Below are 22,173 nucleotides of genomic sequence, written 5' to 3'. Positions count from 1 at the left end.
CTCTCTCTCTCTCTCTCTCTCTCTCTATATATATATATATATATATATATATATATATATATAATCTTCAGTCTTTAGAATGAATCACAAACACACACACAGACACACACACACGCACAGAGAGAGAGAGAGAGAGAGAGAGAGAGAGAGAGAGAGAGAGTGAGAGAGAGAGAGAGAGATATTCATTCTGTTACTCTATAGCACCCTACAAAGGGCTAATACTTTGAGTATATACAGATGCACAGGTGTGACAACTTTTTATAAAAGTGAGGGCAGATAAAAAGGCCCTTCTCTCCATTAAAGTCCTGTCTCTCCATGCCCTCTCTTGCCAACTGATCTTATGAGAAAATGTTCATAAAGTGCCTGGCATGACATGGAGAGGTAGGCACTCAATAAACAGTAGCTATTATCTTGATGATGATATATAGACATGTCTGAAGTTCAGTGAGACCTTGTGAATACCTCCAGATCACTCTGGAGAGTGCAGTACAGACGGTTTGCAGACTCCCTCTTCCAGGTATAGCCCCCTCCTCTAGTAGCCATCCTTTCCTCATTGGCTGTATTGATACCATTAAGTATCCTTAAGCTTTACCTCCTGAGTGGGAGTTTCCAGCTTGCTGGGCTGGCGAGCCAGCCCCCACCCCCCCACCCCCAAAGGAGGTTAATTCCAGGCTTTCCGAAAATACATGAAGTTTCCTCTGTTCCTTGGCATTTATTTACTGCAGATTATTTATTGTGGAAATATGAGATGGATGGTTATGGAGGGAGAAAGCAAACAAACTTACCTTCCTCACTTCCCTTAACGTGTCTGAGTTCCTATGTGCACGCGCTGAAATGTCTATAATTTACTCTTCAGTTTTACAATGTTTATAGCTTTTATGTCATTTGAAGGTTATTTATAACAATTATATAAGGAAGCAAAGTGCCATAAACTGAAGTAATTTACTGTAAAATATCTGAAATGCTAAAAAATCAAATGGTGCATTACTGTGGTACTAGGGCTGTTCTTGGAAAAATGAAAGGAGGGGCTCTAAAATATAGCCTCTCCACATCAGCCAGTCTGTTACATCATTTTGCAGAGATTTATAAACTCAAGAGCACCTGGCAAGTATTAATTTAATTGTGTTGAAGGAGAGGTTGGTACTGGAAGACACAATTTCTTGTCACAGCATCCATGGGCATATGTGGATGATGCTGAAGGAAGCCAAACACAGAACATGAATTGGACCACAAGCTTCAGCTCTTGCCTGTGAATTCTGAGGCCAGGACAACATACTGCTCACAGCAGGGAGATCATCTGGACCAGGCCTGTCTAAACCTAATTTTTCTGGATCCAGAAAGCCCAATGTACTGGTTACTTCTCTGTTGGCCTTTGTGTTGTGATAAAATACCATGATTAAAAGCAACTTAGGGGTGTAAGGATTTGTTTTAGCTTATACTTCCCCGGGAAGTCCATGAGGGTGGGAAAGGCATGGTGGCGGTCAGGGAAAGCATGCTAGCCAGAGTAGTAGTTTAACTCATGACATTTCATACAGAAAGCTGAGAAAGGGAACAGGAGATAGAACCAGGTTAAAAAGTACACTGTACCCATGGGCATTTCTCTGACTTTTAATTCTACCAGTTCTAGGAAAGACTTGGGAAAAACTGAACAACGTTATTATTCCTTAATATTGTCAATACACTGCATTTTCTCATTGTGAGGAGAATGTATTGTTATCCCCTTGTGCTTATAATTGCTTTTTTTATAAGTCAAATTTTTTTAGACATAATTTGTGCAAATTCAATGTCTATTTTAGATACAGGATATATATATATACCCAGCTAAGATAGAGAACATCTCAGCATATCAGAAATGTAGAAATGTTTCTTTTTTTTTTTTTTTTTTCCTTTGTAGTTAGAATGGCCACTGGTCTGATTTCCATATTCATTCCGAAAGGTTTGCTCTTTCAGAATTTCTTAAAATTTCAATCATACTACACACATCTTAGGGCTTCCTGGCCTAACTCAATGTGCTATTTTTGAGAGTCTCCTATGTTTTTCTTGTATGTATGTGTAGTTGACTTCTCTGGAGAAAAGAAACCTGTTTATGACCCACATATCATCACATTTGTCTCTTGGTCCTGAACAATGTTTGGGTTGTTTCTTATTTGAATCTAATATGAATTAAACTAGTATAAGACTTTGTATTAAGATATCTCCATCTGTCCCTCCCAGCTCCACCTCACCCCTGTGTGTGTGTGTGTGTGTGTGTGTGTGTATCTGGGTATCTGGGTATGCATGTGTCTCTGTGTGTAAGTGACACGTGTCAATGAGCATGTTGAAAACAGAAAACAACCTTAAGTGTTGGTCCTTAGACATAGTCAACCTTGTTTTTGGGAGACAATGGCCCTCTCCAGCCTGAACTTCCCAAGTAGTCAAGACTGGATGGCTAGCAAGCCCCAGGTTTCTGCCAAATATGTACCATCAAGACCAGCTACTTTTGTTTTTTAACATTAATCTGAGAATTAACTCAATGTCTTTAAGCTTGTAAGGAAAGCACCTTACTGAATGAACTGTGTGTGTACCCCAAGTATGATTTGAATTAACATATTGTTTTCTTTATCCTACACATATACATGAAAGTGGAATAAGTGAGTTATAGGCTTCCTACATGTGTACCTTTGTAAAGACTGAAAGCCATTTCCAAAGCAAAACATATCACTTACTATTTCTCACCATGGGTGGGAATTTTAGTTCTTCCTCACTTTTCTCAATACTTAATATTGTAATCTTTAACAGTTTAGTGACTATGAAGACATATCTATGTGTTTTTGTTTCATGTTTTTTTTTCTTAAGTTTTCTTTTGTGGATTCATACGTGAGAACTATATATCATGGCCTCCCCTCCAACGTCTCATGTGCCCCCTACCCCATTTCAAATTCACAAGCTTTCTTTTAATTATTACTATAACACACATGGACACATATATGTGTATAGGTAAGCCTGTTGAATCAATTGAGAGTTGTTTGTGTGTATATATGTTTAAGGCTAGGGTCTGCAGAATCTATCAGGGAGCTGGTCCCTGGGGAAGAAACTGCCAATACCTCTTTATAAGGGGATGGGGCATTGTGAGATTTCCCTCACCTACATTGGCTTGTCAATTGGTGTTGTCATTATTCAGGTCTTGTTTGGGTGACCGTGGGTGCAGCTCCTCTGTTAAATATAGAAAATTCAACCTTACAGAAGCTATCCTTATTCTCTGACTCTTATAAATCTACCATTTTCCCCTAAACTTTGTGTGTGAGAGTTGTGTCACAGTTATATCAACTGGGGCTGGAAACTCCAAAGACTTGTTCTTTGCATTTTGAATAGTTGTGGAATTCTGTAATGGTCTTGGTCTGCTGTAAAGAGAAGTGTTTTGTTTTTGTTTATTTTGTTTTGTATGATGCAGGGCAAGTGCTACACTTATCTGTGGGCATAAGGATAAATATTTTGAATGCAGTTAGGAATTTGGAAAGTGTGAGATCCAGGAGCTCACCATCTGTGCAATTGGTTGAATTTGTAGTAAGAGGCATGGATTCCCTATTGAACTGGTCTTAAGTCCAAATTAGGTGGTTTTTGATTACTCCCAAGACACAAGTGCCACTGTTGCACCCTTGGGGATAGCTTGTGCTATCCAGGCCTTGCAGATGAGTTAGAATTATTGAATAAGTTTCTTCCTTGGAAACTTGCATGGTATCTTTCTGATGCTATGAAATCTAGTCCTCAAGAAGGAGGCTTCCAGATCAATTTCAACTCAGTCCCTCCTCCAGGTTTCTGAAGTGTGTGTTATCTTCAGCAACTCATAAAAGTTTGATTACACTACACAAATCTTACAGAGTGGACCTCTGTGTGCTGTTTTTGAGTCTCCTATGTCGTTCTTGGATGGATGTGTAGATGACTCCCTGCAATGAAGAAAAGAAGCCTGTGTATGATCTATAGATCACCACATTTGTCCCTTAGTCCTGAAAATATGTTTGGGTTGTTTTTCATTTGGTGCTAATATAAATAAAGTGAGTATAAGCCTTTGTGTTTAGGACCCCCATCCCCACTATGTGTATGCATTGAAGAGTAGAAGGGTGTTTCCTTCAGGTTCTGAGTTTCACCACAGTTATCCTTCTCTCCATTTTCACTTCCCCCTTCCTAGTCCCCATGTTTTTTTACCCTGCTCTAGGGCTTCCCTGACAATGGTCCTATTGTAGCTTCCCATTTTCTATGGTTGCTTCAGGTCATATGTTAATATCTAAAGATTCAGAGCTAGGATCCACCAAGTCAGAGAGAACATGCAAGCTTAGTTGTCCTTGGTGTGGGTTACTTCACTCAGTATAGTATTTTCTAGTTCTACCCATTTGCAAACCTACATGATTCCGTTTCATTTTTCTTGATGTTAGTTTACTAGATATCTTTCCAATATACTCATTGCCTATGTAGATATGTTGTCCTGGTAGGTGCCTGTTGTGTCTCATCTGGGTTTTTGAACTTTAGGCTGTCAATCATTTAATGTGACAAATATTAGGGATTATTTATGTATTACAGATTCTTTGTTAACTCACTATTACAAACAGTTTCAAAAGGCCTTCTTTCAACAGACAAATCTCACTGAAACTGAGTTCATGCTGAGTCACCTCCACAGAAGTTAATGTTTGAAATCAATTCTGCTCTTTAGTGGTGGAATTGGACTGTAGGATTTATTGAGCAATGAAGAAGGGGGGAGAAGAAGAAGTAAGAGAACTGGGTAGAGCAATATATTTCAGATTGAGAAACAAAGCAAACAAAACAAAACAAAGCAGCTGACCTGTTGCTCTGGAAGACGACGTTTTGGGGATGGTCACAGCAGCATGAACCACATACCCAGTGGGTCATGGTGGCAGATAGCAGGAGAGCTGTGGTTGAGTGTGGATTGGAGATGAATTAGTGCAGATACTGATACAAAATAAAACCTGTCATTGGTTTTGAAGTGGTAAATTGTGTGTCTGTGACAAACCCAGAAAGAACTTAAAATTTGAAAATTCAGAAGCCTGGGACTTAGTCTCATCCTCCTCATTTTGAAAAGGACAACTTTTACATCGGAATGAAATGGATCACACAATACCACAAAATCACATCTATATTAGGAAAACTATTGTAGTTTGCTCTGGGTCTGATTAAAAAAGAAAGAAAAGAGAGAGGGGGAGGGAGGGAGGGAAGGAAGAAGGAAGGGAGGAAGGAAGGAAGGAAGGAAGGAAGGAAGGAAGGAAGGAAGGAAGGAAGAAAGAAAGAAAGAAAGAAAGAAAGAAAGAAAGAAAGAAAGAAAGAAAGAAAGAAAGAAAGAAAGGAAAAAAGAAAGATAGATGTGTGCTTAGCATCCTGGTGGACAATGCACAATGCATGATATTCATCAGGGAACTGTAATGCCCAGTCTTGTCTTCAAGGAAGTTTCCATTTAAATAGGAGGTAATATATTTCCTCAGAAAGGTTTGAGAAGAATGCAAGGACCCCTTTTTGGGTGTAAATGAACTTGGTATAGAGAACCTTGCCAATGTTGCACTTTCAGGAGTTGGACAAAGTGATGGGAGGTTTGCACATCAGGGTCTTTACCCATCAGTTAGTTTCAAATCTAAGCACATTACTCCCTTTCAGAGGTTGAAATATATATTAGCTTTCTGCTTCCCCATGTTCTCAAAGACCAGCACTAGATGTGGGAGTTGTAGGTACTTCAGCAGGAGTAAGAGCTCAATAAACATTTGCCCATTGATGGATGGACTGAGTTGAGAATAGCAGTGGAGAAAAAACCTGCACTAAGCTTCAACCATTCCCCAGAGCTGGGAGTGTAGGAGACTCTGTTCCGTAATTTGCAGGAGACAAGGATCTGCTGAGGCAGGTCATTTTTCAAGGGGCATCAATGTCACAGGTCAGCACTCAGTGGATATACCTGGTAATGCTAGAAGGATTGCAAGATGAGCAAAAATACTCTTCTAAAGAATAAGCAATAAAAGCAGATATTTGTATACTGTCTCATTTATTATCATCATGATAAGTGTTGCTTATAGAGCAAATTCTGATCTAGGCAGAATTCTAAGATGATTTACAATTAGCAAAATGAATTCATAAATACTCATTCTACAAATGCTCTGTGTTTTTACCCAGGATAAATAATAACATATAATGGTTAAATAGAGGAAATAAGTCATTTATATAATGTGTGGGAGTGTGAAATGTGAAGACAAATAAGGCTATGTCTCAATACTAAGAGGCTTTTATTTTCTCAGTTTATCCCCTTTTATACTGGTTGACCTGAGGAATGAGTAAATGTGCATTGTCACTTCCAAGAGCAAAAAGAGAAACTGAGGATCATAATGTTTAAGAACAAGTTTATATAACGATTGGAGTCATCTCAGTCTTCTAACCTCCAAACAGCCTCCCTCTAATCCTGGGATTAGACACATTAGCAACCACTAGCTACAGATTTTTTTTCTTTAAGTTTGTTTCTTATGCTATTTTACTCTAATGATGTAAAACTAGTACAGTCCAAACCTACCAAGTAGCTAGCACCAAGGCAGCACTGGGCAGGGGCTACCATGTTGCAGGTGGGGATGCATGGCATTGAAGCGCCCAGCAAGAGTTAGCATCTCAACCTCATTACATTCTGTGACTTTCGGGAAAAACATTCTTATTCCATCTCCACTATCATGAGGCTAAGAGTTTCTAAGTGTTAGTGTATTCAAGCATTTATAAATGCTAAAGCTCTTGGGCATTGAAAGGATAATGGCAGGCATTGCACAAGATACCATTTGCAGAGATGATCCTAAGTAGATGACTCAGCATCCTGCCTGTCAAGGGCACCTGGGACCAGACGCACATTGAAGAAAATGAGCTGCTGTGGGACAGGCTCTTTGGAAAGCAGTATGCCCAGTAGCAACTCTCATTCCTAAAGACAGTAGCTGGTGCTCCACTAAGAACCGGCCCCTGGTTCAGCAAGACTGATCATGGCTGAGAAGCAAACACCCTCCACCACAAAAGTGAAACTACTGATGGCTTAGCTTCTAAATGTCTTCAGAGAGGCAAGAAGGCAAAGCCATCCAGTGATTACACAAGGTGAGAATGAAAGCTGAAGGACTCTATCTAACCTTCTGCCTCATTGAAGGATGCTGACCAGAGACACAGTTTATCTCTGTCACATAAAACATGTTATAGTATCTTTGCAGGCACTTGAGACTGAGTATAGAGCTTTATTCTTCTCTGTGTGTATAATGGGCTATCAAATCAACCTTCTAAAATTAAATGGGGATATATACATATATGTGTGTCTGTGTATTTATACATATACACATATATAAATATAAGTTATATAAAACATAATATATAAATATTTTATTAAACATATGTATATATAATATTACTATACACAGACACACACATATATATATATATATATATCCTACAAAGGTCTACCACTCATGTTTTAGATAGAAATGGGAGGAAAAGGAAGGAAAGAGGAAACAAGATTCCTACCTTAGGATCCCAAGCCTTGCTTCTAGGACACCTGGTCCTGCTATGAGGAAATTTACATTTGTCTCCAGTAAAGGAATTAGTGAAAGTTCCTTCTTCTGTAAACAAAGACATTTGGCTCTACTCTTGAGCTTTTTCTCGCCTTTAAGACTGCTGCATGCATGGTCAGCTGTGCCTGTTCAGAAAACAGCCCCCATCTGTGTAATGGAAAGCAACCATGTCCAGGGAAGCAATGGTCAGTCAGGAAAAGCCTGCCTCACACTTTTGGTCCTGCTCTGTGGGAGGACGGGCACAAAACCCCTACACCACCCTACTCCTGGTCTCCTTGGAGTCTCAGTTTCTCAACTTTTCAAATGAGGGAGGTTGGTCCAGTGACCTTTAAGGGCCCTCTGTCTTTAAAATTGTGTGGTTTCTAAAACACCAAGTAAAATGCCAGCATTTGATAAATTCATCAAAAAGAAAAACTACAATTCATTATTAGACACAGCATTGGAGGGGAACCAGCCACATAGCCCTTGCTTGCAGAGTCAGTCTCTCTATTCACTTTCCATTTGTTGCTCTGACCTTTGTGCCATTGCTAGCTTCCTTGTTTTGGAGGAGACAACTGACCTGCTGCTACACAGGAATCAGAAAACAAGGGAACCAAAGCACTAGGACCAAGCCTCATTTTCCTTAGAAACTGCAAGAGATTGAAGGAAAATGTAGCAATTCTTCCTTACTGACTTCTGAATGGAGGACTAGACCACATACACCTCTGAGATGCAGAGTATGAAAGGAAGAGGCTAGCCCGGCAGTGGTGGTGCACGCCTTTAATCCCAGCACTTGGGAGGCAGAGGCAAGTGGATTTCCGAGTTTGAGGCCAGCCTGGTCTACAGAATGAGTTCCAGGACAGCCAGGGACACACAGAGAAACCCTGTCTTTTTTTTTTTTTTTTTTTTTTTTTTGCTAGGCCAGCACTCTTTTTTCTTTTTTCTTTCTTTCTTTCTTTCTTTTTTTTTTTTAGGTGTTTATTTCACTTACATTTCCAATGCTATCCCAAAAGTCCCCCACCAGCTCCCCCACCCACTCCTCCACCACCCACTCCCACTTCTTGGCCTTGGAGTTCCCCGGTACTGAGGCAGATAAAGTTTGCACGACCAATGGTCCTCTCTGAGAACCCTGTCTTGAAGAGAGAGAGAGAGAGAGAGAGAGAGAGAGAGAGAGAGAGAGAGAAGGAAGAGGTTCTGCTATGCACACAGAGAGGGCTCTTCTCCTTTGTCTTTGATGGGAAAGCCTTGAACAAGTCACGTATTCCCTTACAGAACCCTCATTTCTATTTCTGCAGTGCAGACATGTACCTAGGGTTTCTGCCTTCTTCAATAGCACTACTTTGCATGCTTTCAATTCCTTGGGGGCTAAAACATCATGCAAACACCAGGTCTCGCTGCCTCCAGTGAGAACTTAGATATAGTTGAGGCTTTGACTAACCTGCACTCAAGTTGGTACCTCTACAGTGGCACAGATTGCATATTGTCAGAACACCCTGCACCTGGCACTGCCTGAAGTGAAGCTGAGGATTCTTGGCCACCAGGCTGCCTTCAGGACAGAGGCTAAGCTCAGAACTCCTGGAGGAAAGGCTTACTAGACAATATCACTGGCAATATTCCTCACTAGACAGTATCACTACACAATATTCATTTAGCAATGGCACGCAGTTGCTAGAGCAGTTGAATTTCGCACACGGATTTTGTCTCCTTTGCAGCTCAGTGAAGGGAAACAGTCATGGCAGGTCAGGTTAGTATATTGGGGTGTAACAGAAAGTAGACAACATTTGTCCTATGGCCCTCTTTGCCTCTCCTTACACTGCAGGTACCATCCCAAGATTCTCAGTTTGTCCCAAGGGATACCTAACTCTTACTTGGGCATTGGTGACCTGCCTCCCCAGGGATGAAGCTTTACTAAAACCAGGAATACCTTTGCTTTCCAGAGTTCATACCTTCTATCTGATGCAAACATACACATTTTACCCTGGGGCTCATGCAAATCAGCACAGCTGGGGATGCTCTGAAAATGCTCAAACACTAGGCATCCAGGCCACCATTTTGAACTGTAGCTTAGTGGCCCACACTGAAGTCAGATGAACTAGTCAGTCCAGAATGAGCCTTCGTGTAAGAGATTCTGGTAGCTCTGGGAAATGACTCAGAGGATGACTGCCCCGACTGTGAGGATCTGGTAGGCTGCCTTTCCTTTCTGGTGTCCACTAGCCTGCTGGTTTCTGTCTGTGGTTTCATCTTAGACTCAGTGTTCGTGAGCACCTCTCGATGACCAGTGACCATTTCACATCACTAAGATAAATGATGAACCCGGCATGCAGGCTGGTGATCACCACTCCTAAGCAGTGGAGTGCTGTAAGAACACAGGATGCTTAGAGATCAGGATAGTGCCCACCAGGCAGTAACTACTGTTCTGCAAGCCCCCCCCGGGGGGGCAGTGTCTACTTTCCCATGTTCTCTCTCTCTCTCTCTCTCTCTCTCTCTCTCTCTCTCTCTCTCTCTCTCTCTCTCTCTCTCTCTCTCTCTCTCTCTCATGTGAATCTATACCTCTGGCTTTCCGAGTCTCACATGCTACCTCCTACCAATGTACATTCTCTCTATAGAAAACCTTGTTACCCACTCACACTATGTGATGACATTCACCTTGGAAATTCCCTTATGCCTGCAAGTCTCCCAGGAGAATGGGCTATGTGTGTACATAGTTATCTATGAAATACTAGGAGTATAGACAAAGCTGTTTGTGGAAAGTTGGAGAGATACCCTAAATCCACTGGCTAAAGAAGATATAAGGAATTGTATGTGTCTAGAAGCTTCCTTTAAACCAGAGGAAAGGGGAACTAGGGTGGATTTTTGATAATTTTTAACTGTACAAAAGGAAAAATTGGTGATTAGGCAAGGTTCACAAGAACAGAACTGAGAGGGGAGTGTATGTGTGTGTATTATTTTTAAGGAGGATTTATTGGAGTTCCAAAATGGCTACCTGCATGACTTTTCCTATCCTGGGAAAAGGACAACTGTGGGCTGTCTTCCTTCTTCATCTCTTTTCTCCTGGGCAGTTTTCACAGGTAAGCGTTCTCTGCCCCTACAAAATATTCTCTTCACTAGCACTCTCTCACATGCTAGGCTTCTCTGAAAAAAAAATTAAAATCCACACATACATGGGAGCCTTTGTCAATCCTAGGCTAATAATCTAGCTAGTTTGACCATTTCCACCAACCATTCACACATTGCACACTCTAGAGAAGGAAAAGTCACCTTTCTTCACAATGGATGCCAGTGATTGACTGGAATGTGTCTTTCAGCAGCACTGTAAAGAAGAGGAGGAGGCTTGGTGGATAGTGTCTGACACTGAGATGGTGGGTCACAGAATTAGAGAGGAAATCCGGGGGCAGTATGTTGGTGGCAGACACTCAGGGTGTTGAGGGGACAGGTAATTGAGGCTTTCAGGAGTTGGGGGTGGGAGGGTGTCGCCAGCCTGGTCCCTCATGTGGAGGAGAGCTGAGGAACGGCTTTGGGAGTCACTGAGCCGCTCAGAGGGAAGTGAACTGGATTTCTATTTCTTGTTTGCACTGTTAAAACGTTCCTTTAATGTGAAAGCCTTTCTGTTAAATGGAGGGGAAAGAGAATTCTACGACAAGTAGAGCTGTAAAACAAAGAGAACAAAAGCAGGAGGCGTCTGAAATGGGTTTGTTGCTATAGATATAGGGAGACAGATAGCAGGGCTGATGGATGGATGGAGACAGTACTTATAGCTCAGAGGCTGAACACAGGCTAAAGGAGACAGCGGAAAGAGAGGCGCGCGTCTCCAGAACTTCCTCTGGGAGTCAAAGCAAACAGCTCAAAATAAAATAGCCAGGCCAGGTGTCACTTACAGGCGAAGTGCTGAGAAAAGGGACACCAAAAATAAGGCACAATTGGAAAGGACTTTCAGCTCATCTCATTTAATGGCAATGTCCCCTGGGGTCAGCTATAACAACTACAAGATAGCAAAGACGATCCAGAGGAAGACAGGACCATCTCAAAGCATTGGATGGGAAATCAGAGAACATTTTAGTAAATAAATCCAGGAGTTAACTTTCTACGTTCAACCTAGTTACCCAAAGGCACGCATGGTCACACATGTGCAAACAAACATTCAAAAGGTAAGCAATAAGCTACAATAGCAAGAGGCACTCAGAAGTAAACCTGTATTGCTATAGACAGGGAGGAGAATAAATTTTTGAGGAACCAATAAAATGAAGCCACTCTCCTACAGGAATGGGACCAGTTACTGCATCAAAGGTAACCTATAGTCACATAAGGCATATAAATTCCAGTCTTTATAGAGTATTCATTCCTGCTGCAGGTAATTAAATCGTGGGGGCATGTCTCATAAACTAGAGAGGCTTCCCCATAAAGTCTTCAGGCGACTAGATTGAGGGCAGAAAGATCCAACAAGAAGCCTATGGCAGGGCTGAGGGAGTCATCACCAGCCTGAGCCTACTGAGTGGTTCCTCCAGTAACGTCCAGTGCCAGGTATATTGTAAACAAAAGCCACTCTATAGGATCCACCTAGGCAACTGGAAGAGACCATAGTCCAGCTTGTAGAAGCTGGGGTTTGGGGTAGAAAGAAACTATTCAGTTTCTACTCTTCTCTCTTTGATGTTGTGAAAATCCAATTCCCCTGCCCAACACGCAAGTCTATGCTTAGATCAACCTTAGTTTTCATTAAACAGAACACAGGACTCCATGTATTATTAAGCACCTGTAATCCTGACACCCTGGAAGCAGAGACAGGGAGAACAAGCCATTCCAGAACAGCCTTGGAGACAGACACAGTGAGAGGTCTGTGGGTGTGGGGATATGGGGATGGTGGGCAGCAGGGCTTGGGGAGGCCCGAGGGAAGAGAACAAGAGAGGGGGAGCTTGATCATGGCTTCCACCTCTGACCCTCAGCGTTCCACCTGCACCCCTGCTAGTGTACTTGTTTGCTCTAGAAGTAGAAGTAGCTTTCTCCAGATGTCACATCCTTTGAGTAGCTTTGCTCAGTTCCTCCTCTGGATCAAACCAGTTTCTTCCATGGGAGTCCAACTCTGAGTTTTATGAACTTGTTAACTTAGCACTTAGGATCTAGCTAAGTTTCTTTTCCACACAACTTCAAGGAGCAAGAGTAGCTAGAGTGATGATGTCCTCTCAGCAGCAGCCCTCCATGTGGCACCTATACAGGTTCTGCCTTGTGTAAGTAACTAGGTAGATTACTATGAAATGAGTGAACCAGGACCCAGACAAACCTAGAGCGCATGAACCTTTGGGTCAGGCAAGTCTTCCTATAGCATGCCCTGAAAAGAGATAGCCTCAGCATCAGGAAAAGGTGAGATATCTCCTCTGTGCAATTACCCTGCACTTGCACCTCCTCCACTCTGCCTGAGGCCCAACAAGGCAGAAGCCAAGTTCCTTCTGTTTCATCTGTCCCTTGTTCCTTCCACCAGCTCTGCTGATGGAAGAGCAGATTGTTCACGTCCTCTCCCCAGCCTGCTCATATCCCATTTCCAAACAGCTTTTGCATGGATCAGAGTCACCACCTTCTTCTCCTTTCCCCTTTCCTTGCTCCCACCACCCTGCTGTGCTGCCTAACACAGGTCCTTCTCCTACACAGTGTGCATTTCACTTCTTGGTTTTCCTCTTTGTCCTCCTCCTAGAAGGCAGGCTTTGCTTCTGTCCTTTGATTCACTGCTTTATCCAGTTCTTTGGGAGGACTTTTAAGCAAACTAGGGTAGAATGAATACATGCCAATGGTTCTCAGACCTGAAAGTCACTATTTCTTTCTGCATTAGACCTAAAACCCCATTTTTCATGCAGTCTAGGAGCCAAGTCAGGGGCTTCGCCTGCATCAGAGTGATGACTGACAATCCACTTGCAGGTTCCCACCACTGGTCCATGCCAGCCAACTTCCTACTCTCTAGGCTGGATGGTGTTAGCTCCCACTGCTCAGTACTTTGTGTCTGGATAGTTATCTTCCTATTGTGATCTCACATGACATTCTGGGAGGGGACAGTCTAAAGAAGGGCAAGGTGTCAGTATGGATTGTCCCCAAATCCTTCCTACCCATATGCCTGGATGTCTCTGAATGACTTCCTTCAGCGGATTGTTTGGGGAACGATGAATAGGGAGAACACTGAGCAGAACAGCTACTCAAAAGCTGTGCATTGTCCCGCCCACTACCTCCTTGAGCTTCTCCATTAAAATTCAGATAAGACCTATCAGATAACTTGCTGAAATCACAGAGCAAGAAAGAAACAGAGCTCAAATCTCGATTCCCTGGACTGTGCAGGCCAGATTCTTTCTAAAGGAGCTGTCTTGACAAGAGGAATCCAGAACAACGGGAAGATGATTTATTGTATATAAATTGCAATTTACCTTGAGGCCTAATTTGCATATGACATTCAGTGTAGAAAAAATTTAGATATTCTATTAGGCTGGGGAAAATCTAGCTGAAGTGATATGGACATGACTCCTGAGAATCCCGAGAGAAGACAAGGAATGGAGTCAGTCATCTAGAGCCTCTGACCTTGTTTCTAGACTACATGAAGATGGGGGTTTCAGGACCATCCAAGGCTGGAGAGGGAAATGGTCCCATTTGGAGGAATCTCATCAATATTGGTGAGAAGAATGTAGCAGGGTGCTGAGCCCACACATCTGCTTTTGAAGGCAGCAGAGGTGGATGAGTTATTCCTGACCGATACACCAGATATCGGATTCACAGATACAGCCAAAAGCTCCAAGATCGTCAATGCCCAGAACCCTCTGGCATCAAGGACAGATGCTAGGACAGGAGGGTGGTAATGGGTGACACATGACAGGAAACAGAGGAGGGGTGTAGAAATGTCATCCTGGATTCCACACCAGCCCTGTATCCTCTTCATTCCAAACAATCCCTTACTTCCCTTGGGAGATTGGTGCAGTTGTAACAACAGCTGCTTGGTAAAAATCACACTACATTGACCTCTCTTAGCTCCACCCAGCAAAATCACAAATCAGGCAGCCTCCAGGGGAGCCATCCTCTGGGTAGAACATTTCTGGCTCTGCTTTAGAAATCCAACTCCCAGTCAGTTTCTGCCTCATAAGCAGACCTGCCCACGTAGAACCTAGACATCCTCGTGGCTGATTTATGCCTTTAATACTGCCAGCTTCATTTAGCCAGCCTGGAAAACACATCCCGGTGCATGAAGCGGGAGCTTTTCTTCCCTCGTCCATACTCACTGGGCATTAATTTTCACAGTGGATTTTTTTTTCTATTGCTTTCAGTGCTCCTTTATGGGAAAGTCTATTCTGTCTCAGACAACGTGCACAATGGCTAAAATGGCCACAGGCTTTCCTCATGCCTTCATCTACAGGAAAGACAACTAGCTGGCAGGTTGGTACACTCTGGCAGGAGAAGGCTAGAGGTGCTTTTTTTGAGACCTCAAAATTCCCCACAAAAGATCCCACAACCCGAACAGCAATGGAATAGCAATTATCTCCCCATCCATCCATAGCCAGATGAAATGATAGCACCCAAAACATTCCTACCCACCTCCCTTCATCCAATCAACCTTCACATGTGTACAGCAAAGCTCATATAAAGGCTTAGAAAGGTCTCCTTCTTTCCATCATGGCTGCCAGGTAGTGAAGCCTCCACAGGGGAGTTTCTTATGAGATACAAGAGCAGGAGAGTGAAAGATGTTGTAGATTTCATGCTTATCCCAAGATATCTTTAATCATTTCCCTCCGCAACAGGCTGAAGAAAGACAGACTTGATGGCTTGCAAGCCCTATTATCTCCCCAGGTCCCCTGGGGCTCAGTTCATTTTCTTCTCACGGATTCTACACTAGTTATACATCAAGCCATGCACTTCACATTCTCTTGCTCTTGATCTGTTTCATCTTGCCTTTTCCTGTATTTTTTCTTCTTGTGTTGTTCTTCCTTTTTCATATTCCCTTTTCATGAGATATTGTCATCATTCTTGTCCACTCAACCAATGCAGACATCCTTGATCCCAGAAACAGCCCTCTGCATACACCCAGGTTGTGCCTCTACCATGAAATCCATATCCTGTGACATTCTGTGCTGACTGGCACCTGCAATACTTGGTGGGCCAATGTGAGTTTTGCTATACACGTGAGGAGGAACCTTCAGCTTACTGTACCATCCCAGATAAGAAGATGTTATATCTCTGCCAGACTGCAACTTATTCGAGGTGGCATATCATAGTCCCAGGTGCCCAAATGGAGGCCCAGAGACTTTTCACACTTTGGCCTTTTGCTCACTTGGTCATGTTGGAAAACCAGCAGGGCAAAATGGATCTAGGATCTCCAAGTGGAACTGCCAAGGACATTATGGGATGTGAGAGGTCTGAAGGTAACATGAGGGGAGGAGGCATTCACACACAGGGACAAGGGATCTATAGAGATTAGAGACAGTACTGGCAGGTGGCCAAGTGAGGAGGCAACTCATTCCTATTGTCCAGGAAGCCAGCTGTAGGTGTGAAGTTTAAAGTATTACAGTGCTCATTTCTTTCTCTTGCTAATCACAGTATGTCCCTTCCATAGACATGGGTCACTTGTAGCAGTACAGGCATGCTGAGAAGTGTATTTTCACAGTGGGATAATTGTGAGAGACAACAATTCACTCTTCCATTGACCTCTAAGGATATGAAGTAACTAAGAGGAGGAAAAGAAACAAAGTGGCCCTTGCTGTCCCTCTCCTTTTACTCCCAGCCCCTTGTAGGATAAGGAAACTGAAGCAGGGTGGGGAGTGGTTCTTCTATGCATATTTTAGGGTGGGTTTCTTCTTTGTCCTCACTTCAACTCTCTTCTAGACATAGCAATCCTCTTATCCAATGTATACTCCATTGCAGGATGTCCTAGTGCCCCAATCACAATGACAAATGGTCAAAGGAGTCCCTGCTCAAGGCTTCCTGCTCCTAATGAGAAAAGGGAGGGCTCAGTGGGCTAGGTCTAAAGTCACCAAGGGCCATCTCCCTCCCAACTGTCTGCCTGTCACAGCACCCCAAACCCACCAAGCCTTCCTGCTGCAGCCCAGAATTACCTGTGGCCAAACAGCAGCAAGAAAGGGGAACCTGGGATGCTGTGTGTGTGTGTGTGTTTGTGTGTGTGTGTGAGACAGAGAGACAGAGAGAGAGATACAGAGAGACAGAGACACAGACAGAGAAGCAGAGAGAGAAGCAGACAGAAAGAGAGACATGGAAAGAGAGAGTAAGTAAATAGCAAGGAAAAGAAAAAATTCATAAAAAAATTTCTATGTTCTGCACATTATAAAGAGGGGAAGTTGCATAAACATAGATTTATTACAATATCATGCACACATGTATATCTATACACACAGAGGCATGGTTTTCCTTGCTAATGTAGCTCTGGGGGCAGGAGAAAAATGCCTTCTTCCTCCTTAAGTCCCAGCTGATCACACTCCATTTCCTAGCTTCTATTCTCTAAAACCAGCACAATTGCCGTTTTTCTCTCAAGTCAAATGAAATCCATGTAATTGAAAATGACTTTCTAAGTAAGTACCAAGAAGGGAAACTCACGTGTACCCACATACACAGGACCTGGAGTTCAGCTGCCAAAGCCACCATGCTTTGTTTTGTTTGGGAGGGGCTTAGGGGACCTGGGGATGAGGTCTATTTTTTTCCCTGGAGGAAAATGTCCCTGTTTCCTCCCACTGTTTGCTTTGGCAAGAAAGAGAGAGAATTATCTGGATGGAGTCTCGGCAGGGAGCTGCCTTCTGTCTGCTTTGCATGCTGCGAGATGTGAATTGATATTGTACTGATAATTTGGGGGAGGGAGGGGTGTGTGTGGGGAGAGAGGAGCCTGCATTGTGAGCATCTGTGAAAACCACTTTGCTAAGAAATGATCTTTTTCCTGCACACAATGACAAGATGCTGCCCTCCGAATCTTCTCCTGGCAGTGGCATTGGTGCCAGAGTGAGCATAATTTCCCCTGTCTCCATTGAGGTAGTTATTTATACGATTCCACATTGGAGTCAAAGTCTTTTTCTTTTTCTTCTTCTTCTTTTTTTTTTTTTTTTTAAAAAAAAACTTTGCGGGCTGTGGCTTTTACAACAAAATAATTACTTTTGTGCCAAGTACTTAGGTAACAAGATAAACAAGAGGGAGCATAAACAGAATGTAAATATGGAACAAGCGTTTATAAGGGAAAGGCAGCAGAGGGGTGGGAAGATGCTACAGTGGCTTGCTACTTCTAGCAATGTGCCTCCCCCAAGGAGGCACTCACTCAAGTTTCTCTCTGTGCCTCCCCATGATAGTGTGATTTATTAGAGGAGGGGCTGATGTTACATAGCAGAGCCATGGGCATCACTGTCATATATTAGGAATAGTGAGTGGCAGAAGTTGGAGGTGTCCAGGAAACATTAACTCAGTCCATGCTGTACACAACTGCATACACTAAGGCCCTTGTGAGAGAAAGAATGCAATACTGTAGATGAACCCTGGAAGTTTTATGTCTGTGTCCCAGCCCTGGAACAAATCTCTAAGTGAACTTGAAGAAGTTACCTCTCCTCTTTGGATTTCTGTGTACTCATTTCTAAAGGTAGGGCAGAATGTGAGGAGATACTGCATATCTCACCTGTACATGATTTCCAGTAGTCATTAGTAAACAAGAGTAGAATTCACCAGTCTGGGCTGGAACAGAAGGGGAATGGGGTAGTCATTTATAAGTTTCCATCTTTTCCCAGCTAGGCAGTATTCATAAGATTACACCATCAGTGACATCCCTCAGCCATTAACAAAAGGTATGTTTTGGGGACTGGGCATTTATTTGAAGAGAGTCTTTCTAGATGTCATTGTGTTACTGGTATTGAGAAGAAACTATCCAGGTGGCTATCAAAGTTGAGCACCTGATTCTTAGTTGGTGGTGCTGTTTGGGGAGGTTGAGGAGGTGGAGCCTTGCTGGAGGAAGGATGTAACTGGTGGTGGCTTTGATGGTTTAAAGCCTTGTACCATTTCCAGTTTGCTCTCTCTGCTTTGTACCTGTTATTGAAGACATGAGCACTGGACTTTCTGTTCTGGCCACAATGCTTATTTGCTGCTGTGCCTTGTTCTGAAATTGTAAACCAAATAAACTCTCCCTGCTATAAGTTGTCTTGGTTGTGGTATTTTATCACAGCAACAACAACAACAACAAAAACCAAAGAATGCAACATATTTTTCTTTCTTTTTTTCTTTTTTTTTTTGAGTTTCCATTTTATTTATTATTTTTAATTTTTAATATTTTTATTACATATTTTCCTCAATTACATTTCCAATGCTATCCCAAAAGTCCCCCATAGCGCCCCCCACTTCCCTACCCACCCATTCCCATTCTTTTGGCCCTGGCATTCCCCTATATTGGGGCATATAAAGTTTGCAAGTCCAATGGGCCTCTCTTTCCATTGATGGCCGACTAGGTCATCTTTCGATACATATGCAGCTAGAGACAAGAGCTCCGGGGTTCTGGTTAGTACATCATGTTGTTCCAACAATAGGGTTGCAGATCCCTTTAGCTCCTTGGGTACTTTCTCTAGCTTCTCCATTGGGAGCCCTGTGATACATCCAATAGCTGACTGTGAACATCCACTCCTGTGTTTGCTGGCCCCAGCATCGTCTCACAAGAGACAGCTATATTTGGGTCCTTTCAGCAAAATCTTGCTAGTGTATGCAATGGTGTCAGCATTTAGAAGCTGCTTATGGGATGGATCCCTGGATACGGCAGTCTCTAAATGGTCCATCCTTTCATCACAGCTACGAACTTTGTCTCTGTAACTCCTTCCCTGGGTGTTTTGTTCCCAATTCTAAGAAGGTGCACAGTGTCCACACTTTGGTCTTCATTCTTCTTGAGTTTCATGCGTTTAGCAAATTGTATCTTATATCTTGGGTATCCTAAGTTTTGGGCTAATATCCACTTATCAGTGAATACATATTGTGTGAGTTCTTTTGTGATTGTGTTACTTCACTCAAGATGATGCCCTCCAGGTCCATCCATTTGGCTAGGAATTTCATAAATTCATTCTTTTTAATAGCTGAGTAGTACTCCATTGTGTAAATGTACCATAATTTCTGTATCCATTCCTCTGTTGAGGGACATCTGGGTTCTTTCCAGCTTCTGGCTATTATAAATAGGGCTGCTATGAACATAGTGGAGCATGTGTCCTTTTTACCGGTTGGGACATCTTCTGGATATATGCCCAGGAGAGGTATTGCTGGATCCTCCGGTAGTACTATGTCCAATTTTCTGAGGAACCGCCAGACTGATTTCCAGAGTGGTTGTACAAGCTTGCAATCCCACCAACAATGGAGGAGTGTTCCTCTTTCTCCACATCCTCGCCAGCATCTGCTGTCACCTGAATTTTTGATCTTAGCCATTCTGACTGGTGTGAGGTGGAATCTCAGGGTTGTTTTGATTTGCATTTCCCTGATGATTAAGGATGTTGAACATTTTTTCAGGTGCTTCTCTGCCATTCGGTATTCCTCAGGTGAGAATTCTTTGTTCAGTTCTGAGCCCCATTTTTTAATGGGGTTATTTGACTTTCTGGAGTCCACCTTCTTGAGTTCTTTATATATATTGGATATTAGTCCCTTATCTGATTTAGGATAGATGAAGATCCTTTCCCAATCTGATGGTGGTTTTTTTGTCTTATTGATGGTGTCTTTAGCCTTGCAGAAGCTTTGTAGTTTCATGAGGTCCCACTTGTCAATTCTCGATCTTACAGCACAAGCCATTACTGTTCTATTCAGGAATTTTTCCCCTGTGCCCATATCTTCAAGGCTTTTCCCCACTTTCTCCTCTATAAGTTTCAGTGTCTCTGGTTTTATGTGAAGTTCCTTGATCCACTTAGACTTGACCTTAGTACAAGGGGATAGGAATGGATCGATTCGCATTCTTCTACATGTTAACAACCAGTTGTGCCAGCACCATTTGTTGAAAATGCTGTCTTTCTTCCACTGGATGGTTTTAGCTCCCTTGTCGAAGATCAAGTGACTGTAGGTGTGTGGGTTCATTTCTGGGTCTTCAATTCTATTCCATTGGTCTATTTGTCTGTCACTATACCAGTACCATGCAGTTTTTATCACAATTGCTCTGTAGTAGAGCTTTAGGTCCGGCATGGTGATTCCACCAGAGGTTCTTTTATCCTTGAGAAGAGTTTTTGCTATCCTAGGTTTTTTGTTATTCCAGATGAATTTGCAGATTGCACTTTCTAATTCGTTGAAGAATTGATTTGGAATTTTGATGGGGATTGCATTGAATCTGTAGATTGCTTTTGGCAAGATAGCCATTTTTACAATGTTGATCCTGCCAATCCATGAGCATGGGAGATCTTTTCATCTTCTGAGAACTTCTATACTTTCTTTCTTCAGAGACTTGAAGTTTTTATTATACAGATCTTTCACTTCCTTAGTTAGAGTCATGCCAAGATATTTTATATTATTTGTGACTATTGAGAAGGGTGTTGTTTCCCTAATTTCTTTCTCAGCCTGTTTATTCTTTGTGTAGAGAAAGGCCATTGATTTGTTTGAGTTAATTTTATATCCAGCTACTTCACCGAAGCTGTTTATCAGGCTTAGGAGTTCTCTGGTGGAATTTTTAGGGTCACTTATATATACTATCATATCATCTGCAAAAAGTGATATTTTGACTTCATCTTTTCCAATTTGTATCCCTTTGATCTCCTTTTGTTGTCGAATTGCTCTGGCTAGGACTTCAAGTACAATGTTGAATAGGTATGGAGAAAGTAGACAGCCTTGTCTAGTCCCTGATTTTAGAGGGATTGCTTCAAGCTTCTCACCATTTACTTTGATGTTGGCTACTGGTTTGCTGTAGATTGCTTTTATCATGTTTAGGTATGGGCCTTGAATTCCTGATCTTTCCAAGACTTTTATCATGAATGGGTGTTGGATCTTGTCAAATGCTTTTTCCTCATCTAAGGAGATGACCATGTGGTTTTTGTCTTTGAGTTTGTTTATATACTGGATTACGTTGATGGATTTCCGTATATTGAACCATCCCTGCATCCCTGGGATGAAACCTACATGGTCAGGATGGATGATTGTTTTGATGTGTTCTTGGATTCAGTTAGCAAGAACTTTATTGAGGATTTTTGCATCAATATTCATAAGGGATATTGGTCTGAAGTTTTCTATCTTTGTTGGGTCTTTTTGTGGTTTAGGTATCAGAGTAATTGTGGCTTCATAGAATGAGTTGGGTAGAGTACCTTCTGTTTCTATTTTGTGGAATAGTTTGTGAAGAACTGGGATTAGATCTTCTTTGAAGGTCTGATAGAACTCTGCAGTAAACCCATCTGGTCCTGGGCTTTTTTTAGTTGGGAAACTATTAATGACTGCTTCTATTTCTTTGGGGGATATAGGGCTGTTTAGATCATTAACCTGATCTTGATTCAACTTTGGTACCTGGTATCTGTCTAGGAACTTCTCCATTTCATCCAGGTTCTCCAGTTTTGTTGAGTATAGCCTTTGGTAGAAGGATCTGATGGTGTTTTGGATGTCTTCAGGATCTGTTGTTATGTCTCCTTTTTCATTTCTGATTTTGTTAATTAGGATGCTTTCCCTGTGCCCTCTAGTGAGTCTGGCTAAGGGTTTATCTATCTTG

Source organism: Mus caroli, unplaced genomic scaffold (assembly GCF_978045245.1).
Source record: "Mus caroli unplaced genomic scaffold, Mus_caroli_1 scaffold_12, whole genome shotgun sequence".
Lineage (NCBI taxonomy): Eukaryota > Metazoa > Chordata > Mammalia > Rodentia > Muridae > Mus > Mus caroli.
This window is presented reverse-complemented; position numbering follows the sequence as displayed.